The 22,511-nt window shown below is 41.5% G+C and overlaps 1 protein-coding gene across 2 annotated transcripts in view; it reads right to left on the reverse strand.

Annotated features, from left to right (window-relative positions):
- The window catches only part of robo1 (roundabout, axon guidance receptor, homolog 1), a 344,541-nt gene that overhangs the window by 264,715 nt on the left and 57,315 nt on the right, over nucleotides 1-22,511 (reverse strand). The gene's annotated exons all lie outside the window — the stretch shown is intronic.

Genomic DNA, 22,511 nt, shown 5'->3' on the forward strand with positions numbered 1-22,511 from the left:
GGGCCATCTGAAAAATGCGCGTGGCCGAAATGGCACGAAGGGTTTGGGGGGCCTCCCCCTAGAACATTTAGATTTTTCCAGGTCTTACTATGCTGTCTGGTGCATTCTCTAGACTGAATTATAAGATGAACCGCCACAATATTATATTGTACAATTTCAATTGTATTCTTCATTTCACTTGTTTGTTTGCTCTTGTTTGCTCGCTTGCATGCCCTGCATAGCTATAAGAAATACTTAAGTTGTTGGTCAAGACACTGATGAAGGCAAATGCCTTCCCAGATGTAAAAAAGTAGAAAACATTACATTCAGTTATAACTGCCAAAACAAACATTATTTACACTATTATGGCTCCTGTTAAAAATGTTTGTAATGTTATCTACTGTAAGTTGGTCGAATTAATGCTTTCTCATCCGGAAGCTGACCGAGCAGCAGTCGAGAGGAGCCGAGCGCATCCGCGAAGCACACAACATGGTGACGTCGGAGTTCCCGTTAGCAGGCAAATCTAAATCTCTTCGGTCAAAATAGTTTCCCTTTAGCGCAATACCGCTTCAGTTGCGCCACTTATGTGACAGACAAGAAGAGTATGTGACAGACAAGAAGAGTCAATTCTAATGTCTAACACGTAATGTGGAGAAAGAGATGTCCTGTCTGGGTTGATTGTGCGTTGATCTGTTGGTACTGCCTCGGGGTTCCGGTGGGCATGTAAACAAATGCATAATGCTGCGCTATACTTTATGGCCTCACCCGGTTGCAGAGTGACACTTATTGTTTAGGTGTCTTTTAATAAGCAGGTATTCATATCATTAGCTAGAACTAGCTGGATCTGATCGATATGGACATAAACGCGAGTGAAGTCTAATCTGACGGGAGAGAGAGATCAGCTGCTGCTGACGAGTCGACACGCAGCTCTGCATGAACACATGCAGCGGTGAGCGGACAAAACACACACTCCAGGTTAGAATATCACTCGTAGCTATTTTAATTACCTCTCAAACTACCTAAACTAGTTATAGATATTTTTAGTTTTACTGTCGGGTCACTCATTACTGGATCCGCGAGCTGCATGATACTGGCATAATAGATTGCCCGATCGGGCAACCAGCAGGTGAGGCTTCATTGCCCGAGCTAAATACTAGATGGCCCCGGGCCATCGGGCAGTCCTTAATGTCGAGCCCTGCTGAATGCATCATTATTAAAGCTAATTAACTATAGATTCACTATAAGATCACCATAGCCAACTCTATAGTATTACTATAGTAATTTTCTGTAGTGTGTTCCAAAAAACCATAGAAATAATATAGAAAGCACTCGTGATACTACATAAAACTCAATTGTATAGCTATAGTAATTTCCTATAGTGGCCGAAAAACCATAGAAATACTACAGGAAACACTATAGTATAACTGTAACTTCACTATAAGATCACCATAGCCAACTCTATAGTAATACTAAAGTAATTCTCTATAGTGTGTCCCAAAACACCATAGAAATACTATAGCAGTTTTTGGGGGTATTTCTATAGTAATTCTTAATAGTAATACTATAGTGTTTTTTCGTAAGCCATAAGGTTAAACATCCCGTTTCGTCCAAATACCATTGAGCCGCAAGATTCGGGATGCAACCAAAACATGTTGTATACACACTATCCACCCCAACCTCCTCCCAATGATATGTCTGTACGAAGCAAGAAATAGCTACATCAGAGACATTGCCACTAGTGAACATTATCTAACAGGGCTCGACAGTAACGGTTGCCAGGTTGCCATTGGCAACCATTCAAAAAAATGTCAACCACTTATTGGCCTTTGGTTGCCATCAGTGGCAACCAGTTTTTAACATAAAGAAATAAGGACAGCAAACAGCTAAATGTGCACCCCAAAAGAGATAAATGTTAAATATTTGTTGTATTAAGAGTGATATTTAATTATTGTTATGACCAGTCAGAACCTGATACTTAAGTTGCACGTGCATTGGTGTGATTACGGAGCCAGAAAGTGATGCACGTTTACTCACGTGCGTGGTGCGCCGTGTGTTTGTTTTACAAAAAATGGTGAAATAAATTAAGTTGTTTGACTGTGGGGTAAAAAGTTCGGCCAACACTTCAACATCTCAAACGAATGTTCAAAGTGATTCAACTGATAAAGCGCAAGATGAACCCGAACGAAAAGCAAAGAGGAATGTTGTCCATTCACTTCCGGTAAAAGTTCCTTCAAAATAAGAGTCCCGATCTTATTACTACCAAAATAAAAGTGCAAAACGAAACTTTACCATAGAAAAATATTGGCATACAAATATAATCACTTCTATAAAAAGGTAACACATTTTAAATATAGTTAGACATATTAAAGGTAATCTACAGCATTAATAATTAATATCTAATTCTTATCTGTGAATGGTTTTCATTCATTTAACATTAGAAATGTATTAGTCTGGCCAATCCAAGACTTCAATGCTGAAGGGCCAGTGGATCTATGGTGGGGATACGGATGACCAAAAAACTAGTGACTTGCTCAATTCATTTGTGAGCGATCTGTGAAGAACAACAGCTCCACTACTGGTGTTTTGTATACCAGCAATTGAGGGTGGACAAGTTTACTACCACTTTAGTTTCAAATAATTGTGTTAATTACTTATTGTAAAGCATTTGAACATTCTTTTGTGTCACATGTTCATTATTAAGTTGATGTATTGTATAGTATCTTCATTATTTAAAATATAAGGTGTCTAAAAATGGCAGCCTGGCCAGCCTGGCAACCACTTTTAAAAGTTAGCGTTGAGCCCTGTCTAAGCATTTTACCTACAGTAACTTACCCACTTTAGGCCTGTCAAACCTCCAACTTCTTTGTATGAATAATAAATACAAGTGCTGTTTACTGAAGGTCTCCTGGATATGCCTATATGATCTACTCCCTACTGAGGGTAACAACAGTGAAATATTACACAAAAGAGGGTTTGTTTCTAGAGAGGTATAACATTTCTGTTTAAACAATTAAATAGCTTTGTAGCTCCATATAAACTGTCCAATCCATCACCTCTGATTTAAATCCGACCACATCCTTCATCTTCTAAAAATAAATAAAACTACAACTTTCTAACATCCATCTTCCAAGCTGGAAGGCAGTTTTTAGGTGGTGCATGACTCCAATTAATCCTTTTGTATAAAGCTGAAGTGACAATGGCAGCGGGGGATTTTAGTAGAAGAAAGCACCAGGCAAATAATACCAGAGAATGAATCCCAGTCCCTCTGCACAGTGCACATATCTCTATTTTCTGCTCACCCTGAGACTCGCTCGCGGTCAGATGAACGTAATGAGGAGGCAGGTGTAATTACTGAGTTGTGACACAGTCAGTCTTACTGTGCTTCAGGCCTTGTGCTGGCGGAGGTAAATATAGCTAATTACATCCTCTGCTCCACTGCCTCTTTATCTAAACTCAGCAAGACACAGGCCTGCCCACCCAGCACTTCATTACTGTGAACAAACCTGAAAGGGAAGTTTTTTTTTTATAAGGCTTCATAACAGTCAAAGACATGCTAGAAAATGCACAAAGCACTGATCTTAAAGCAGACGTTATCAAATAGCTTAGAGACCAAGTAAAATGGTGTGCTACCACTATTTGTTAATCTTGGAGAATAATATTAGATTATCATACCCGAATACCCTGGGAGTTAATGCAACTAAAACGAACCAGGATTGGTGCAAAATATATTTTTTGGACAATTTTCTGCCTTTGTTGAAGATCATCACTATTGACACATCTACAAGATATTAGTTGTCAAAACAAATGCAAATCTTTTCTTTTTTTTCTGATGAGGACTGTCTGCCAAAATAATCTGAAATTAGATAATGATGTTTGCGTTAAATGATCCTTTGTCATATTTAAATATAAAACGAGAAGGATTAAGGGTTAATGCAACAATCTAATGCAGTTTTAACACTGGCGTTAATGCTGTTTGAGGTCAAAGAGAACTTTCACGATAATGGCATAAACTTATAATTCAGACCAACACATTCCACTAGTTCATTAATTCATGTTCTTGCTGATCCTTGGACTCGCAAAATAAGAACAGAACCCTGTCAAGTGGCTGACAGGAAGTGAATGAAAGGGAAAAGTTGAGTCTGTCGTCAGCCCTTTTACAGCCAGTCCCAAGGTCAATAGTTCTGCCCACCAGGGTGAGCAAGAAAAGACGGATCAAGCGGAAAGCGCTGAATTTCACACAGTTCAACTTCTTCATTCTGGATCACATTAAACTGAATGAAAGGAAGATCATCAGGATGATATATAATTAATTCCCCATAATTCCTCTGTCATACCTGTGATAGAGCACACCTCATTTACATTAGCTGAGAGAATTAATTTCACTGCCTATTTTACACACTTGACTTTTCACCTGAACCCTTATACATACAAAGTCAGGCATTTAATTAAATTGCCATCCAGTACATATGAATGTGTAATTTATATTCAAATTAATCATAAAACTCACACTTTATTTTTCATTACTCATGTTGAGCAATAAACCATTAATCACATTATAACAGCAATCTAATTACATGTGACAGAGGCTGGCAAAGTGTATATTCAGCAGCTCGGAGGTGTTTGTGTTTAAAGGTCAGGTGTAAAGCTAACGCCTACAGGGAATTAATGCAACCAAACAGCACCTTCGAGTCAAAATGTGCCGTACAGTACACTCTGTCTGACCACTCAAACATGCACTCATGTCATGTTAATGTCAGCATGTTGACAGGTCAGGTTGTACGGACTGGGGAGCTCATTGATCGCACAGCAGACATGCTGAGGAGTCAACACATGTAAAGGCTGAGGAGGCATTAGGAAGGTAAACAGGTCCAATGAACAAACAGCTCATACTGAGCAAATGGAAGAAGTGGAACAATAATTGAATGGGCGCATTTGTAGTAATTGTGTGAAACATCCTCATTTCTCTCAGCTAGTGTCATACTCATTCACATTCCAGACACACACAAACAGACAGGCTTGTGTCTCACACACCAGTGTATTCCTGCCTTTCACTTTCTCATTTCCCCCCTCAGCCCTGCCTGAGCCCCGCTGGAAGTTGGAGGTCATTTGTGTTGGGAGGGGGAGAAAGAAGAGATGGAGAAAGAAGAGATACAGGTTCTTACCTCTGAGAATCTCACATAGCCTCTGACTTTATTTCACATCAATATTCAGCCTCGAGAACTGCCTTAGACATATAGTATATGTCCACTGAAACATATAATGAAAATGCCATCCATTGCATAATCTAGGGGTGAGTATTACCAGAGGGTGCAACCCTGTCACCGGGGTGGTGATATACTTATTTGCTCTTTCAAATATGTGGACGAAATGTAACTCTGGTGGGGTTGTCTTTTTAAATAGAAAATAAAATACTTGACTTAAAGGCAATTCAACGTATAAAAAACAGGCTACTTTGATTTAAGTTTGCTTTAAGAAGTGACTTAAAATATGACAATGGCTCAACCTTATTCCCTGCATAGTGGTCACCATAAAAAAACACAACTTTAAAAACACAATGGATAGATGTATTTATGTAAGGATTAGATTTTTAAAAACTTTTTTCTTTAAGTCACTTTCACTTAATATAACGATTAATGCAATTTCAACTGAATCTCAAAAGTCTTTATTATTGTAACTCAGCTTTATAAGCCAGTTCAATGGTTCTGTAAATGCTATGAAGTAAATTCAACTTAACAGTGCAAGTTATGATTGCTCTAGAACTTTCCATGGGCTCTTAACATGGCAGTGGCGATGACTATTACTGCAGGGTGAACATAGTCAAGTATATTTGGTCTCGAAGTAGATTTTATTGGATACAATGCTTTTAACAGGGACATAACATTTTGTAATGCTATACAGCTGGTTTGTATTTGCCATTAACAAAAGAAGGATGTTAACCCGGGCAGATCGGTGATTGTCAAAAGCCAAGCGGCGGATTAGTATGTTATTTTAGTGATGAAGTATACATGAATGTATGTATGTAGAGAAAAAAGAGAGATTTCATGAAATCTAAAATCTGAAAGCCAACATTTTAAGAAGTTTTTGTTAAAAATGCGATCTTAATTTCATACCATTAATGAAACATAAATTGTTCTTCTCATTTCCACAATCATCCTCGTAAATGTATGCTGCACATTCAATGCCAAGGAGTTCAATGAGTTTGCTTTCTGCTCAAGCAAACACACTTGCTCTTTATCATGTTTGCAATCTGCATTCTCTCTCCATCCCTCCCTCTCTCTAGACAGTCACATGTTCCCTGCCTCATCTTCATTTGGATCTCCTTGTTTGGAAATAAATCACATTCATAGAACACCTGAGCTGGCAGTGGAAGCCGGGCGGGATCAGGGTCCCATGTGGACCAACTCAAATAGGATTCAGTTCTTGTGCAAGACACACGCACACACACACACACACACACACACACACACAGGTTATGGTCAATCAAATGTCCTCATGGGTCACACATACTAACTATAGGCCCCTGCACATAGACATATTCCGTCTCAATGTCACAGTTTCTTTGTTTTGTTTACCTCCCTCTATATCTCTATACGCACCCCCCCCCCCCCCAATACACACACACACACACACACACACATTAACTGACAGCTCGAGACCCTCCAGGGTGGAATTGTTGGGAGGCAGAGAATTTGCATTTGTATTTTTCCAATATCTCCTCCGGACAGAGGATCATGGGCTTACAATGGGAGAGAAAGGAAGCCAGCAGGACTGCAGCAGACTGGCATTTGTTAAAAACATTCATCTCCTCTCATGTTGTTTCTTTTACCATTCGAGGGAGGGCTCTTCAACCTGTTGTCAGTGGCTGTGGGGAAGGACGTTTTTGTCCAAGGGATGATTGCACTACCAACTGCATACTGGGAGGAAAAACATGCAGTTCAAACCTGAGGTCACACACGTGAATATAGCTGTCCTTACCGGGAGCTCTGCAGAGACAAAAGGCTGCGGTGTGTTACTGCCAATGTCTAGACTCAAATCTCACACACGCTGGAATATCTGGTTTAGGAATAAGATCCTTAAAAAAGCATGACATTCTGTCTGCCGATTCATGGTCTGCAGAGCAAGTCATACCCGAGGAAAATCTAACTCAAAGATAGTCAATTAGATGAAGGTAAATTATGTAAATTCATTTAAAAAAAGGAATATTCCCATGACCATACAAATGGCCGTGTAAAAGACACAAGGTCAGTCTCAGCACTTGTTTATTTGGTTCCCCATATTTCTGTATCGCAACATTTTAAACAACAATATCCACTCTTGAATGACAATTGGAAGCATTCTAGGATCCGACACCACTATTTTCAGGATGACACTGTGTGTACAATACTGCTGATTGAATCAAAAACTAGAAAATTCACTAATATTATCCTATTTCTTATTTAATTTCATCAGCTCCCTGTACATGCTGGATCAGACTTTGAGGTCCTATTCTTAACTTATAAAGTATTACACTGACTTGCACCATCCTTCTTATCACCTCTAGCAATGGCCTGCTCTGGCTCTACGATCTCAAAATGTCAGTCTCCTGACTATTACAATGGCAGGTAGATAAATCACCAGTAGCTAGGGACTTGCCTCTTGAAAATCCAAGAGGTAGCCTCTCAATCGATTCATTCCAACGTAAACTTAAAAAACATACATTTGCATCAGCCTTCAACATCACTTAGACTGCACTAAAATATTTAACTATACAGTATGTCTGACTCTTGTACACAATATTTGTTGTACAATTAGCAAATGCTGCTGCTTTTTTATTGTATGTATTGTACTTGATGTTTAATAATATCAACATGATTATATGAACAGCCTTTTGAGGGATGCCTTGTGATATTAAATACAGAGATGTTCATGCATGAGGACCACATTGATCTTAATCAACAGACAAAACATGTGTGCTGCATGCTCTATAGTGGAACAACCCTCCTGCTGTAACTAAGACAGGTATTAACATGCAAACACACACAAACAAACACACATGAATCATTTATGTCAAGGCTCTAGTCTACACAATAAAAGCACACTTTGCAGAGCCTGGCAGTTCAATTTACATTTACTGTGTGTGCATACTAAATAAAAATAACCAAGGTTTCAGAAACAGTATCTTACTCTCACAGTCCAGCTATGTAAATTACTTATACAGCACATTACTTTAGCTTGGCACCACAAATCCATCATACTGCGTTGCTACCAAATAATTTTGAAATTAAAAGTAACAATTCCAAATTACGCACATTCAGATACTTATGAGTAATGTTGAGAGCAAATGACAAAATGAGTTTGCATATTAGTTTCCAGATAACCTAAATCATCATTTTGTGCATTAAACTAGTACACATAGACGATGAAATTGGAAGTCCTGTGCGATTTACAGACTAAGACAACACATCTATTCATATTAAATGCAGGAACAAAGAGGAAAACTGGAAATATGTATCTTTTATTCTGGGGGTAGTAGATAAGGTAATCTCATTCATAGTTTGATTCTTGTGCAGAACAGAATGCTGCAGAGATAAATAGACTGGTCAGAAATGTACAAAGAGCAGCCAGGAGTTAAATAGGAATTTTACAGTTGGGAGATCTATTCTTGATTTTACATTGAGCTCTACTGGACTGATCTATTTTGTCTGGCACAGGTACCAGTGCTCAAACCCTGCTGTAGGTGCCAGAGCTCAGTAACAACTGGCCTTAATGCTGATGAAACTCCATTAAGTGACTAGTGTCAGCTTAAAGTAAGATGGTTTATTATGCCAATTAGAACTATAAGGGCTTTCAGTAAGGACTATGGATTTGTAAGTCTCCAATGGGAGACATTCATTGTTCCACAGTCTGTCTGCAGATTACTTGCTGACCTCTTCTAATGAAGTTTTGCCAATCAGATTCACAACACTAAGGTAACACTGACATGATCAGAGAATCAGGTTGGATGATTTGTAAAAAAAATACCAAAAAGGTGAAGGAATGTAAATACAGTACATTCAAAGATTGCCAAACCTACTTTAGGATAACAGGTTTTTGAAGCGATTTGTAAAGTTTAACAATTTATTTGTGTAACAGTTGGAAATATGCAGTGGTGTTTAGTGTTAAATATTTATTTGTAAATCTTTTTTAGTATAATCACGCAAATTCAGTTTTTTTGTATTTAATAGTTCTGTGTTTTTGTATTTAATAATGATGTGTTTTGTATTAATTAAACGTTCAATACCTGACTAGGTCTATAACAAGTGGGAAGAACCTCCAGAATTTAGTCACTGTACTCAGGAGATGTTGTGGGGACTTTCCCCTTCACATTGTGTCCCTCACGTTTCCTCTGCCCTTTTTGTAAATGCTCTACGTGAAAGGAGTCACTGTGAGGGATAACAAATGTAATACTTATTTGTTGTATTTTGTGAGATTGTCAGTGAATAAACGGAGATCGCCTCAACTGGCTCGGGTCTCATCCATCAACAACACAAAACACAACGCAGACACCGCTTGATAACACCGGTTTCATGTGTATACTTTTCCATCAGTAGCTTACATTTCACAGAATTTTGATATAATTTCTAAAGAAAGCATCAGTGAATGTTAGGCCAAATACTTTTTGAAAGCCCTTTTTTATTTTAACCACTTTTCCAATTCAGCCAACAACACTCAGATTTGAATGACCTCTGAACAAATCCAAAAGCACCTGCTTGAAGTTACAGCTCTTTGATGCACCTTATTCTTACTCTGAGGTTACACGTTAGTGGGTCTGTCTGCTTCTGCTTCATCCACATTGCAATGTTTTCTCTCCATGATACCATGACAACCACATTGAATGTGTGAAGGCATCAATAGACAATTCCCAAAATAGGATCACAATATAAACACTGAGGTATCAAAGATGAGGAGAGATGTATTATTCAAGCCGTCATAGGTAAGCTTATAATAATGTTAAAATCTGCTAAATATATACAGTGGGGCAAAAAAGTATTTAGTCAGCCACCAATTGTGCAAGTTCTCCCACTTAAAAAGATGAGAGGCCTGTCATTTTCATCCTAGGTATACCTCAACTATGAGAGACAAAATGAGAAACAAAAATCCAGAAAATCACATTGTCTGATTTTTAAAGAATTTATTTGCAAATTATGGTGGAAAATAAGTATTTGGTCAATAACAAAAGTTAATCTCAATACTTTGTTATATACCCTTTGTTGGCAATGACAGAGGTCAAACGTTTTCTGTAAGTCTTCACAAGGTTTTCACACACTGTTGCTGGTATTTTGGCCCATTCCTCCATGCAGATCTCCTCTAGAGCAGTGATGTTTTGGGGCTGTCGCTGGGCAACACGGACTTTCAACTCCCTCCAAGGATTTTCTATGGGGTTGAGATCTGGAGACTGGCTAAGACACTCCAGGACCTTGAAATGTTTCTTACGAAGCCACTCCTTTGTTTCCCGGGCGGTGTGTTTGGGATCATTGTCATGCTGAAAGACCCAGGCACGTTTCATCTTCAATGCCCTTGCTGATGGAAGGAGGTTGTCACTAAAAATCTCACGATACATGGCCCCATTCATTCTTTCCTTTACACGGATCAGTCGTCCTGGTCCCTTTGCAGAAAAACAGCCCCAAAGCATGATGTTTCCACCCCCATGTTTCACAGTAGGTATGGTGTTCTTTGGATGCAACTCAGCATTCTTTCTCCTCCAAACACGTCTGAGTTTTTACCAAAAAGTTATATTTTGGTTTCATCTGACCATATGACATTCTCCCAATCCTCTTCTGGATCATCTAAATGCTCTCTAGCAAACTTCAGACGGCCTAGACATGTACTGGCTTAAGCAGGGGGATACGTCTGGCACTGCAGGATTTGAGTCCCTGGCGGCGTAGTGTGTTACTGATGGTAGCCTTTGTTACTTTGGTCCCAGCTCTCTGCAGGTCATTGACTAGGTCCCCCCGTGTGGTTCTGGGATTTTTGCTCACCGTTCTTATGATCATTTTGACCCCACGGGGTGAGATCTTGCATGGAGCCCCAGATCGAGGGAGATTGTCAGTGGTCTCGTTTGTCTTCAATTTTCTAATAATTGCTCCCACAGTTGATTTCTTCACACCAAGCTGCTTACCTATTGCAGATTCAGTCTTCCCAGCCTGGTGCAGGTCTACAATGTTGTTTCTGGTGTCCTTTGACAGCTCTTTGGTCTTGGCCATAGTGGAGTTTGGAGTGTGACTGTTTGAGGTTGTGGACAGGTGTCTTTTATACTGATAACGAGTTCAAACAGGTGCCATTAATACAGTTAACAAGTGGAGGACAGAGGAGGCTCTTAAAGAAGAAGTTACAGGTCTGTGAGAGCCAGAAATCTTGTTTGTTTGTAGGTGACCAAATACTTATTTTACCAAGGAATTTACCAATTAATTCATTAAAAATCCTACAATGTGATTTCCTGGATTCTTTCCCCCCATTCTGTCTCTCATAGTTGAGGTGTACTTAGGATGAAAATTACAGGCCTCTCTCATCTTTTTAAGTGGGAGAACTTGCACAATTGGTGGCTGACTAAATACTTTTTTGCCCCACTCTACACTGCAAAAAAACAAAAAAAGAGGAGTATAAGTAGCTCACAACTTTTTTTTTTCTTTTTTAAGTAGCTCTCATCCTAAAAAAGTTTGGAGACCCCTGTTATAGAACAATACATTTGACAATTTTAAGCTTGGCCTACCATTTTATTGGAGCGATGAGGAACAGGTGGGGCTTGAAAAGGCCCACCTGTTCAAAGTGGGGAATGACAGAAAAGGTTTGAGAACCTGCACTAAATGAACACACTCAAACTTTGAGGCACATCTGCCGGGCTCCGTCACTCGCCACCACTCAGCAGATCGGACTCAGACTGGGCAGAAATGATGTGGCTGGGGACCACTTCAACATTTCAGGAGTGTTAAAATAATGATGAAAGTCATTACCAGAAATGAGGCGGCATCTGTTACCCGATGCAGTTTTGATGACATGACATGTATTATAATCATGTAAACATTCAATGCACAAGTGTAACACTGTTGTGTATTTTGAGTGAACACTTGCAAACGTTTTTAAAATGTAAAAAGTAAAGTAGTAAAAGTAGCTGTCCTGCATTGTGTTAACTTAACATGCATAATTTGAGTGGCCTTACTGTCATGAAGTGGCTCAGTTTCTCACTTGTGCGCCACTCAGACCTTTCCATTTAAAGCACATTAGTTCTTATGAGATCTGTGTCTGATCAAATGAATGTCATGTGTGAAAAACATTACCTTTTTAAGGTGTAAACCCTGCAGAACCACCCTAGCATGCTTGGGAGGACTGCTGAAAAATTGAGTAAAGAGCATCCAGTAAGGTAGGCTAACATTTACCTGGTTTTAGGTAGGGGACAGCTCTGAACCTCAACTGCTACAACGTTGTTGTTTGCAGGTAAAACTCATTGACTGGCAGTCTACACCCTCTCCAGGCTCAGCAGCAAGACAACGAGTAGCAGCGGCAGTAACCACAAAGTCTATAGTGCAACGTGATTTGACCATTAAAAAAAACAGAAAACGGTACTGTAAAATCAACTATAGGTCTACAAGAATGTATATGTGTGCAATTCATGAAGAGGCAGCCTAAATCAGAATATATGAAATATATCAATCAACAGCTGAATACATACAAAATATAAAAGCTGTGAACTTCTCGTCCTGCAAACTAATGATAAAGACATGTTGACTTCCCAGTAGCTTCGTGCTGACCTGCACAAACACAGCCTATAAAAACTAAGCCACCAAGAAATGTCCATTATAAAGTACTTTAGTAAAAACGATGAAAAACTAAATGTTTCCATAATCCATTGGAACATTTTCAAATTTTAGGGATTCTGGGAAGTGGAATCCCTCAGAGATGGATTCCTGGAGACACACAAACAAAACAATCCACTTGAACGTTCAGTATCCTTCTCACTCAGCCCTATTTTTAGTTGTACTTTGTTTGAATACTTGCATTGAGTTGTGTAACGAAGGTAACTTTGTTACTATGGACTGACGGCTTTGGGCCCTTGTAATATTGCACATGTGGGTTTGCACTTTATAGCCTATAACAACTTCCTTTTGCACAGTAATAATGTCACTCAGCACTTTAGTAGTGAACAGTTTGCACTTTATTAGATTTGCACAGTACAGTTTGGCATTGCATATTTGCACATTTTTATATAATTTATACCTAGTATTTATTAAATGATTCAACCGTATTAATTGAAATGCCGACTAGCAAGATGCTGGTCGGGAACCCGGCTCCACCTGAAAAGAGCGGGGGTTAGTGGGAGCTCCGAAAGTGTTCATGCTTGTGTAAGGATGACAGCAGTTGAGAATAATCATTGTGTGCAATAATATGTTTGACCGTGTGTATATATCATGACGTTAAAGTTGCATTACTTGTACAAGTGAACACTGTGTAAAGTTTACATCTATCACTTACCCATGCTGTCTCGTCCGTCCGCTAGAGTGTGTTCGGCCAAATGGTCCACGGGGGGAACAAACACTGACCAAAGAAGGCTCCGGGACGAACCAAGTGGCGAGATAGGCGCAGGTTTTTGTCTTAGTTGGGAATGTAGTTATATTTATTATGAACAGTTATAATCTTGTTCTTGCGATTCAATTAACAGATGACTATAGACAACTAATAATGTTATGTAAATTATATTATGGATCTTCTTTATAATAATTATAATGACGCATGTATTTATTAAGTGTGCCTGTGAATGGTTTCTCCCAATTAAGTCATCTGAAGAACCTCTATAAATGAGCCAGTCTTCAGTCAGAGACAGGGCGGTGAACCTGTACAGAGAGGGGTGAACACCTACATGCTGGCTACTGTTTGCTTGTGGTGTTTTTGAAATAAAGTCACCATGGTTTGCAATTTTACCTCCTCTCGTGGTTGATCCTTTCCCTGAAAATCCAACTGCTAAAGGGTTGCTGTCTCACAGGTTGTGAATAAAAAGGCAGGAGGAGGGGGGTTGGGGGGGTACATTCATCCATATTACCAGCACGAAAGAGCCGACAGGGGAGAGGCTATTGATTGTGTCACCTTTCCACAGGCTGGAGGCAGTGAGGGCTCTTTGTGGGTCCGGCTCTCGGTGGAGGACTGGGGCCCTCGCACATGAAAAGAGTCAGAGTATAAAGCAGCTGGGGCTGAAGGGGGGGCTGCGCTGCGCTGTGCTGTGCTGTGCTACAAACTCCTCATTTATGTCATGCTGTCTCTATATCACTGCATGTCTTAGTCTCTCTTGCCTTATTCTTACTTATTCTCCTCCGTCTCCTCTCTGAGCTCTCAAAGTAATTTATTTGATATGTCAATATTTCTTTATTAACTATTTATTTTGCCAATTCTTTTAATAAATGCTGTCTCCACTCACGCAGTGATGGCTGTGTAAATGAACAGATACCTGTGTGTTTCTGGCAATAATGCAAAAGCTTGCTGTCACCATTCTTATTCTGGAAATTGTTCAGACATAAAGGCTTTGGTTGGTGGTTTCTTTGGAAACAAACAGTGAAGCATTTACTAGCCAGATGGCTTCAAATGGAGCTGTTTTACTGTGAAAAGCGGTGCTTAAGTGGGGCACTCGCACTTTAATTTGCTTTGGGATTGGACCTTTATTGTAAAAAATATTCCTTTTGTCTATTTCCCCATTTTGTCATTGTCCGATACGCTAATTAGCTCTCTTGAAAATATTTTACAAAAGCCAGACAGGAGCTTTTAGAAAAATTTGAGATGAAGCCTGTGAGGCCATATTTATCTCACCGATGCTGGAGTCGTCTGTATTAAAAGACCAGCAATCAATTACACTGTAACCTCAGCTAATGGTGCTGAAGAGTCCATTCAAACTGTTTACACTGCACATCCACTCAGCCAGGTGCTGTGATGTGCGGGTCAAGTTCAGTTTTCATAGGAACACATTTACATACAAAAGCAACCATCACACACTGGGAGGTACAACTTAAAACTGTTTTTCACAACCATGTTTGTTATTTTTGGTCTAAAATGTTGAATGGTATATATTTTTGGGGAAAATTCTGAGGTGCTACAATGGATTAGTATTAAACGTTTGTGTTTTTCAATTTCTAATGGCATAAATACAAATGTTCCTCCTCAATCACTTCAAATGCCTAGATCTTCTTTTTAAAAGTTATAATCTTATAACGTGTTTGCTCATATACTGTAGCAGTAGGTTTTGATGTGTTTTTGCAGGAAGCAGAATGTGCCTTTGTGATAATCCTGACTGGTGCACAGAGGTCTTACCACTGGCACTCACTGCTCTTCTCCCAGCCATCCTTTTCCCTTTGTTTGGCATCATGCTATTCAAAGATGTAAGTCAAATAACTGCAACAGCATGTGGAATTTACCCAGGGAGGAAGATTTTTTTGTAAACACACACCTGACTGTGTGACGTTTACAACTGAAACCTCTTTTTTCTAGTCATCATACACAGTAAGGTCTCCAACAGGGGAAGAAAACAATACTCAAAATGCAAAAAGTAAAGAAAAATTTAACTAGAAAATTCAGAGAAATGTTGAATGTGTGACTGAAACTAGGGTGCGCTTCCCGATGCTACAGTAACATAACCCCCCGCTGAGAAAGTATTAATAGCATTAGTTATATCTCACACAGTCCCCGCCCTCTACTGGACTCTACGGGTACTACTCTCTACCATGCTATGTGAGCATTCACATACTGAGTTCCATAAACGTAGCCAGCCAATCGGGGCGAGCTTATCTGAATGTGCGCGCAGGCCCACAGTATATAAGGCGGTTACGCCTCCCGACTGTCATCCTTTTTCTCTTCAGCGAGCAGGACAAACAACTGAAAAGCTAAATGTGAGAAGACGAAAGAATAAGAAAAGTAATGGATTCACCACTCCTTGAGCCCCGGCCTTGCCCTACATGTCCTGGCTTAATTGTGAGCGCTGATCCCCACCACCTTTGTTTCGAGTGTTTGGGGCTTGACCACGCTGTGGATGGCGTAAAACATTCCCCGTCTTGCAATGCCCGATTTTCAGTCCTGAGGCTCAGACGCCAGCATCGTCTGGAGCACTTCCAGGCACACTATTTCTCGCCGGACGAGGTGAAGGACCAAGAGGAACTCGATGTGGTGGAGATGGAGGACCAGGAGGTGGCCGGGGAGGTTCCGTTCATATTCGCCATTCCGGGGGGCCAGGCGGCCCCGTTTGTCGAGGAGGAAGAAGACGAGGACTTCTCAGTGTCAGGCGTATCTGGGTCCGGCGTCCATGAGGGTCCACCACGCAGGTCTGCCCGTCAGGATTTCTCGTTGGTGATGGCCATGGCGGCGGGGCATGTTGGACTACCGCTCCCCCCACCAGTACCACCGAAGCCGGTGAGCCGCCTCCTTCAGGGGTTCTACGGCCCGGTTCAGCCGGTTCAGCCGGCACAGTCGGCCTTCGTTTCGCCGCCGTTGCAAGATATCTGGCAGTATATGGGGGCGACGTGGCGGCACCCACTGAAGACTCCAGTAGCTGGTATGGCGGGAATCCTCAGGGTGCAGGGCCGCACGGACAGTGTCCCGGCGTGCCCCCCCTTGATGAGAGCCTGGCGGCCCATCGGCTCCCGCAGTAGGTTGGGCGGAGGGGAAAAAGCCTCTGCCCCCGCTGCCTCGTGACCATGAAACGCTAGAATATCTAGATAAGATATTCCGGCTCGGAGCACAACTGACGGCAGCGGCCAATAATCTGGACTTGTTGGGTGTCTCGCTGATCACTCCGCAGGAAGCCCCCGTCTCCCCGTCTCAGGACCGGAGCGATTATTTGGACCGCTGCATCGGACAGATGAACAATCTGGTCCATGGTGTAGCCACCGCAGCTGGCCGTGTGATGTCCCTGGCCACAGTGGGGTCACGTCACATGTGGTTGGGACTCACAACGCTTTCCAAGAAGGACCGTAATGATCTCCTTAGAGCCACCGTATCCACGGAAGGGCTCTTCGGATCGATCACCTCGGTCACACAGCGCTTCAGTTGTTTGGAGGAAGAAAGGGCACAGCTCAGCCGTATGCTGCCTCTGGTTCTTCCTCAAAGGAGCGAGCGCGAAGCCACGGTGAGAAGGAGAGAGAGGCGCAGGTACAGAGCACCCACGGCTCCCGCTGCTTCTCCTACTTCCTCGGCTGGTCCCGCGGGGCGGGCTCAATACCAGCACCCACTGGGACAGGCTGTACGATCCTCCTGACAGCTCTCTGTCCCGGCTCCGCATCAACAGAGGGCTTCAGGATGGGGTGTACCGTCCTCCCGGAGATGACGGGCGGTGGGAGAAAGTGTCCCGGCGGAGATATCTTTCTCCACCCAAGACGCGAGGGCGAATCCCGCCTCCTCCCTCTATGATGTGAATTTAATGAAAAATGCATTTAATAATAATTATTGCGTTTATCCAAGTCTAAGAGTCATTCCTCTCCACAATTCCACACTTCCCCATAATGTTAACTGTGCAGATTCCCCACTTGCCGCCCTAGTTGCAACTCCAGTAAAGGAGGCAGCCAGTGAATACATCTTCTTAGCTAACACAGTGTTACGGGGAATGGAAGCTCAGCTGTGAACTAACAGAGTGGATGGACAGGACACGGAGACTGGTTTACTCACTCCAGTTTTGCAGCGTCCCTCCTCCATTCAGGGGCATATGAGAGGCAAATCTATCATCCCAGGAGGAGATTCAGGCCCTGTTTCAAAAACAGGCGGTGTCTGTTGTGCACTCTCAGGACAGGGAGAAGGGGCTTTATTCCATGTACTTCTTGATTCCCAAGAAGACAGGAGAATGCAGGCCCATTCTGGATCTTCACAGCCTGAATCAGCACATTGCCTGCAAAAAGTTCCATATGTTAACAATAAAACAGTTACTGGGGCTATTGCAGGCGGGCGATTGGTTCACAACCATCGACCTGAAGGACGCTTACTTTCATGTCGAAATTGCCAGTGGCTGTTAACCGAGGCCGATCAGGGGCAGTGTGATGGGTCGATGTTGTTGGACGACAGGGTGTTTATCCATCAGGGCTCCACCCACTGTACCAATAGAGTCCAGTAGAGGGCTGAGCCTGTGTGAGATGTTATATAAGCACAGGCAGAGCCCTCTACCTGGGGCCCTGTCTTTCCTATGCCGCTCGCTGAAGAGGGTGGAGGATGACAGTTGGGAGACGTAGCCGCTTTATATACTGTGGGCCTGCGCACGTATTCAGGTAGGCTCGCCCCGATTGGCCGGCTACGTTTATGCAACTCAGTATGTGAATGCTTGCATAGTATGGTAGAGAGTGGTACCCACAGAGTCCAGTAGAAGGCTCCGCCTGTGCTTATATAACTAGGGTTACAATACGTAACCCCCCGTTGTGTTGTTAAGGTACAACAAATAATATCCATTAATTTTAGCTCACTTGTAGCTGACTATTTTAACTGTTTATTTTAACATGTACCACATTCCTGCATCGTTTCTGAACATCTTTAGATTACCACTGGATTTAGTCATTGTTGGGTGTAATGCTTTACAAAAGTAACTGAGTGACAGTGTAGGTAGCCTAATTTACTACCCGTTACAATTCTCAGTAACACATATACAACTAACTTTAACCCGAAATGAAATGGTATTTTGTTTAAGAATTCACTAACATCGCGAGACATTCTGACACCAGAGAAAAATTGTGCGGGTAGGTTAGTAAGCCTGGTGTTTAAGTAATCAGTCAGGCTGATCTTGATAAGCCTGAAGGGTGTTCTTTTCCCCATAATGACCAAGTCGCTGCACATTACCCCGCTTATTACATGGCCAGATACTAAACAAACTAAGGAATCGACTTCCAATATTAATTGAAATTATTTTATTGACTTAAAATGATCGTATTTCTTCCGCTAAGAAAAAAAAAACTCTGTTCCACGGCGCACCAATGGCTGGAACTGCGACAACAACAACTTTACGGCAGCACTGTCCAATTCTGTTCACAGTTTCTGATCCACTGACAAGTCCTTAAACACTGCAGAGTTCATACCGTGTTCCTGTTAGTGTTTACTTCTTGTCTGTCTTCTTCTGTTCATTTATCTGATGTCCAGCGCTCCGTCTTTTACCCTCTTTTACTTTCTCTTTCTTGATCCTCTTTAGCAACGGAATTGACCAATCAGAATTGAGTATTCAACTAAGCCTTGTAATCAAAGTTGTTGGTAGCCTTAAGGGTCTACACAGTTGCTGTACTAAACTACATTTTAGCATTTAAATTACCTAGCCATTATGTTTCCGTTATTTTGGTGAAAGTAACTCAAAAGTAATATAAAAGTAGTGTAACTCATTACATTTCAGAGATAGTAATATTGTAATGTAACTTATTACTTAAAAAAGACATTAGTAATATGTATTACATTTTGGAAGTAACTTGCCCAACACTGGATTTAGTTAACGACAGACAGGTGTTTTCAAAGATCAAAGCGTTTCCACGGCGATGCCCTGCCAGTGAACGACAGACAGCCTGTCAGAGAATGTATTGACAATATTTTGCTGCATTCTTGCTTCTAAATAAAAAACTGTAACTCCAATCAGCACGTCTGGCAGTGGCTCAGTCAGTAGGGGCTTGGACTGTGAGTCGTAGGGTCGTCGGTTCAAGTCCCCGAACAGACCTAAATATGGAGTGTGGACTGCTACTTAGAGAGGTCCCAGTTCACCTCCTGGGCCCTGCCGTGGTGCCCTTGAGCAAGACACCGGACAACCTTCCTCCCATTGCTCCCCGGGCGCTCTACAATAGCTGCCCACTGCTCCTAGTACTAGACTCCTGGTACTAGGATGGGTTAAATGCAGAGGCCAAATTTCACTGTGTGCTCTGCACGTGTGACCATTAAAGAGGGGTTTCATCTTTTTAGGATGCCAGATGAACACCTGATTACTCTCGTGTTTGCTAAATGTGTAAGTCTGTTTGATTAAATGAGCATATTGGTGCAGCCGTGACAAATGTCCCTACATTATAATCACCAAATTATGTATGAAGAGTGAAAATTGTGGCCAGCCGAGCAATAGCTGGAAAAAAACTCTTCAAAAAAAAAGTCCAGCTCCTCTCCCCTCTAGCCGTGATGTCACCACTCTAAGTCGAGCTCTCCCATACACACCTATTATAAAATGTGAAAGAGTGTGACATTTCAACAAAACGTAAGCTGTGACTACGTGAGAACCGTACTAGCTGTCAAAAAAATATCCAATTAGTCTAATAAAGTCCATGGTCTCGAGAATAGTAATAATAGTAATTTTTGTTCTACGTTACAGTATGCAGAATCTGTATAGGGCCAAATGGATTTCCCATTCATTCCTATGAATGAATATATAGAAACCAAGTCGAATTTGTCAAATGTATTGAACTGATGATCACAGTTTGACAGATATAGGCCTACAGCTTTCATGTGTGGAGGCAATTCACAAGCAGGCCAGCTGTAGAGAAGACCCTCTCAGCTGGAACGGAGGTTGCGGGTATAGCAAGGTATGTATATGTATATACTGTATATGTATATAAGTTTAATTTGGCATAGTTTGCAGTCTACACCGCACTCACTAACCTGGTCGAAATATTTCCAAACATTTCTCCTTTTTCACGCCATGTCTGTTGTGTACGACTCTTCTTAGAGTGTAAATAATTACCGGACTGTGACTGGTAAAATATGTTGAATAACGGCAAAACTAAATCTCTCCTGTCAAAATGTATATGTACTTTGCCGCCACACACGGTTGCCTAGCAGCGCTTATTGTTGTTTAGGCTGGCCACTCATGTGTCGTGAGTGTTGACAGGGGGCGAGGGAGCAAGCTCATGAACTCTTAGCACCGGAAACTCGTAACGGCTGCGGAGCGCATTTGCGCCGCATTTGGGCATAAGATGAGGTTTGAGTCTGTGTGATCTGCGTGTAGGGAGGGGCAGCACCTGCAGCTCTAACACATGTAGTTTTGGCACTGTCGTATACATTGAATTATTCAATTTCATAATGTGTAATCAACATAGACATCCCTCCCAAAAAAATAAAAATAAAATAAATAAAAATATTAATAACTCATATTCGAATACCAGAATAATTATTCGAATACCTAAATAATTTTGAATATTTGAATATTCTATTAATCGTTCCCATCCCTAATAGCAACCCGATCCCGGTCATTCCGCATCTTTTGTCAACGCTGCCGGACGAGTAGCATGACAACATTTGTTGCGGAAGAAGGAGAATAAGATGAGCTAAGTATGTCGAATACCAGACTGTGCGTGGCTTCGCCATTCACACATAATTATTGTATATTGTATAAAATACCATAAGAGCAAAAGATAAGTTGTTAACAGAATTGATACAGGTTAATCATTGAGTTCCTAGTCAAAATTATGATCAACTAATTTAATTTGCTGAAATAGCATCACAGTCATAGATGATCAAGGCAATCTGTATTATTTACTCTTAGTAATGCTGCCCAAAGGTTTAATTACTAATCATCTCACCACCTGCTGGAGCTGTATAGTTTGTCCACCTCTATCTTGTACATCCTGCTCTGAATCACTTAATGTCTCAGCAGAAGACCCTCACTCCTACTCTGCTGCTAAAGGATTATATTTATCACAGCAATGGATAGCTCATTAATTTCTCCAGAAATAACATCTGGGGACAATATCAGACCGCAGTGCGACATGAACAAGGCCAACACACCGTAACATTTCTAATCAACCCAGCGTACGCACTCCACGTAAAAAAACAAACTTGCTCATAGTTCTCTCGCCGCAGAGCAACGTGTTAACTCACAAAGCCACTTATACTGTAGTCACGGAGGAAAAGGTCAAGCTGATTGAAGGGGAAGCGGCCTGGCTCAATGGTACGTGGCTGCAGTAACAAGCGCATTCGGCCACGTCCTGAGCATGCTGAATTGCATTAGCCACCTTGTCAGGTTGGAGACACAGTCGGTCCATCCACTGACCTGTTGTGTGAGATGTAATTATCGGCTGCAGTTCTTCTGCTACGTTACAGGTAATTGATGCTTATTTCCTCAGGAAGGGTTGAAATCTGTATTGATTGTCAACCTAAGTAGGCCAAGTGTATCACCTGGCTCTCTTCCTCCTTCCCTGAGGAATCAATACAGATTTCACCCAACAACCTCCTTCACCCATCTTTACCATGGTAAGAACTGAAGGTCCCACTCATGCATATCTACTCGCTAATTCACATTGCCTTCATAGCAGACTGCCGCAACTCAAAGCTCTGCTTTAGCCTCTTAACTCGCTGCTCATGAAATCTAATTACAGCAACGCTCACTAATCTGGAATTAATTTACTTTAGATGAAGGTGATTGATAACAGCCAATGGAAAAGTCACCTAGGTCGCCCGTCAACAGTCTAGCTCCACAGAGAATAAAGCGGTTGAACTTGACTGATCAGCTCTGTTATAGGGGACTGGGTGTATGGGAAATGAATGATATGTATTTATATTTTATCTATGTTAAAATAAATGAATTGACTTTTTGGGAACTACACTCACTTGTG

The sequence above is a fragment of the Notothenia rossii genome (assembly GCF_949606895.1).
Source record: "Notothenia rossii genome assembly, chromosome: 4".
NCBI lineage: Eukaryota > Metazoa > Chordata > Actinopteri > Perciformes > Nototheniidae > Notothenia > Notothenia rossii.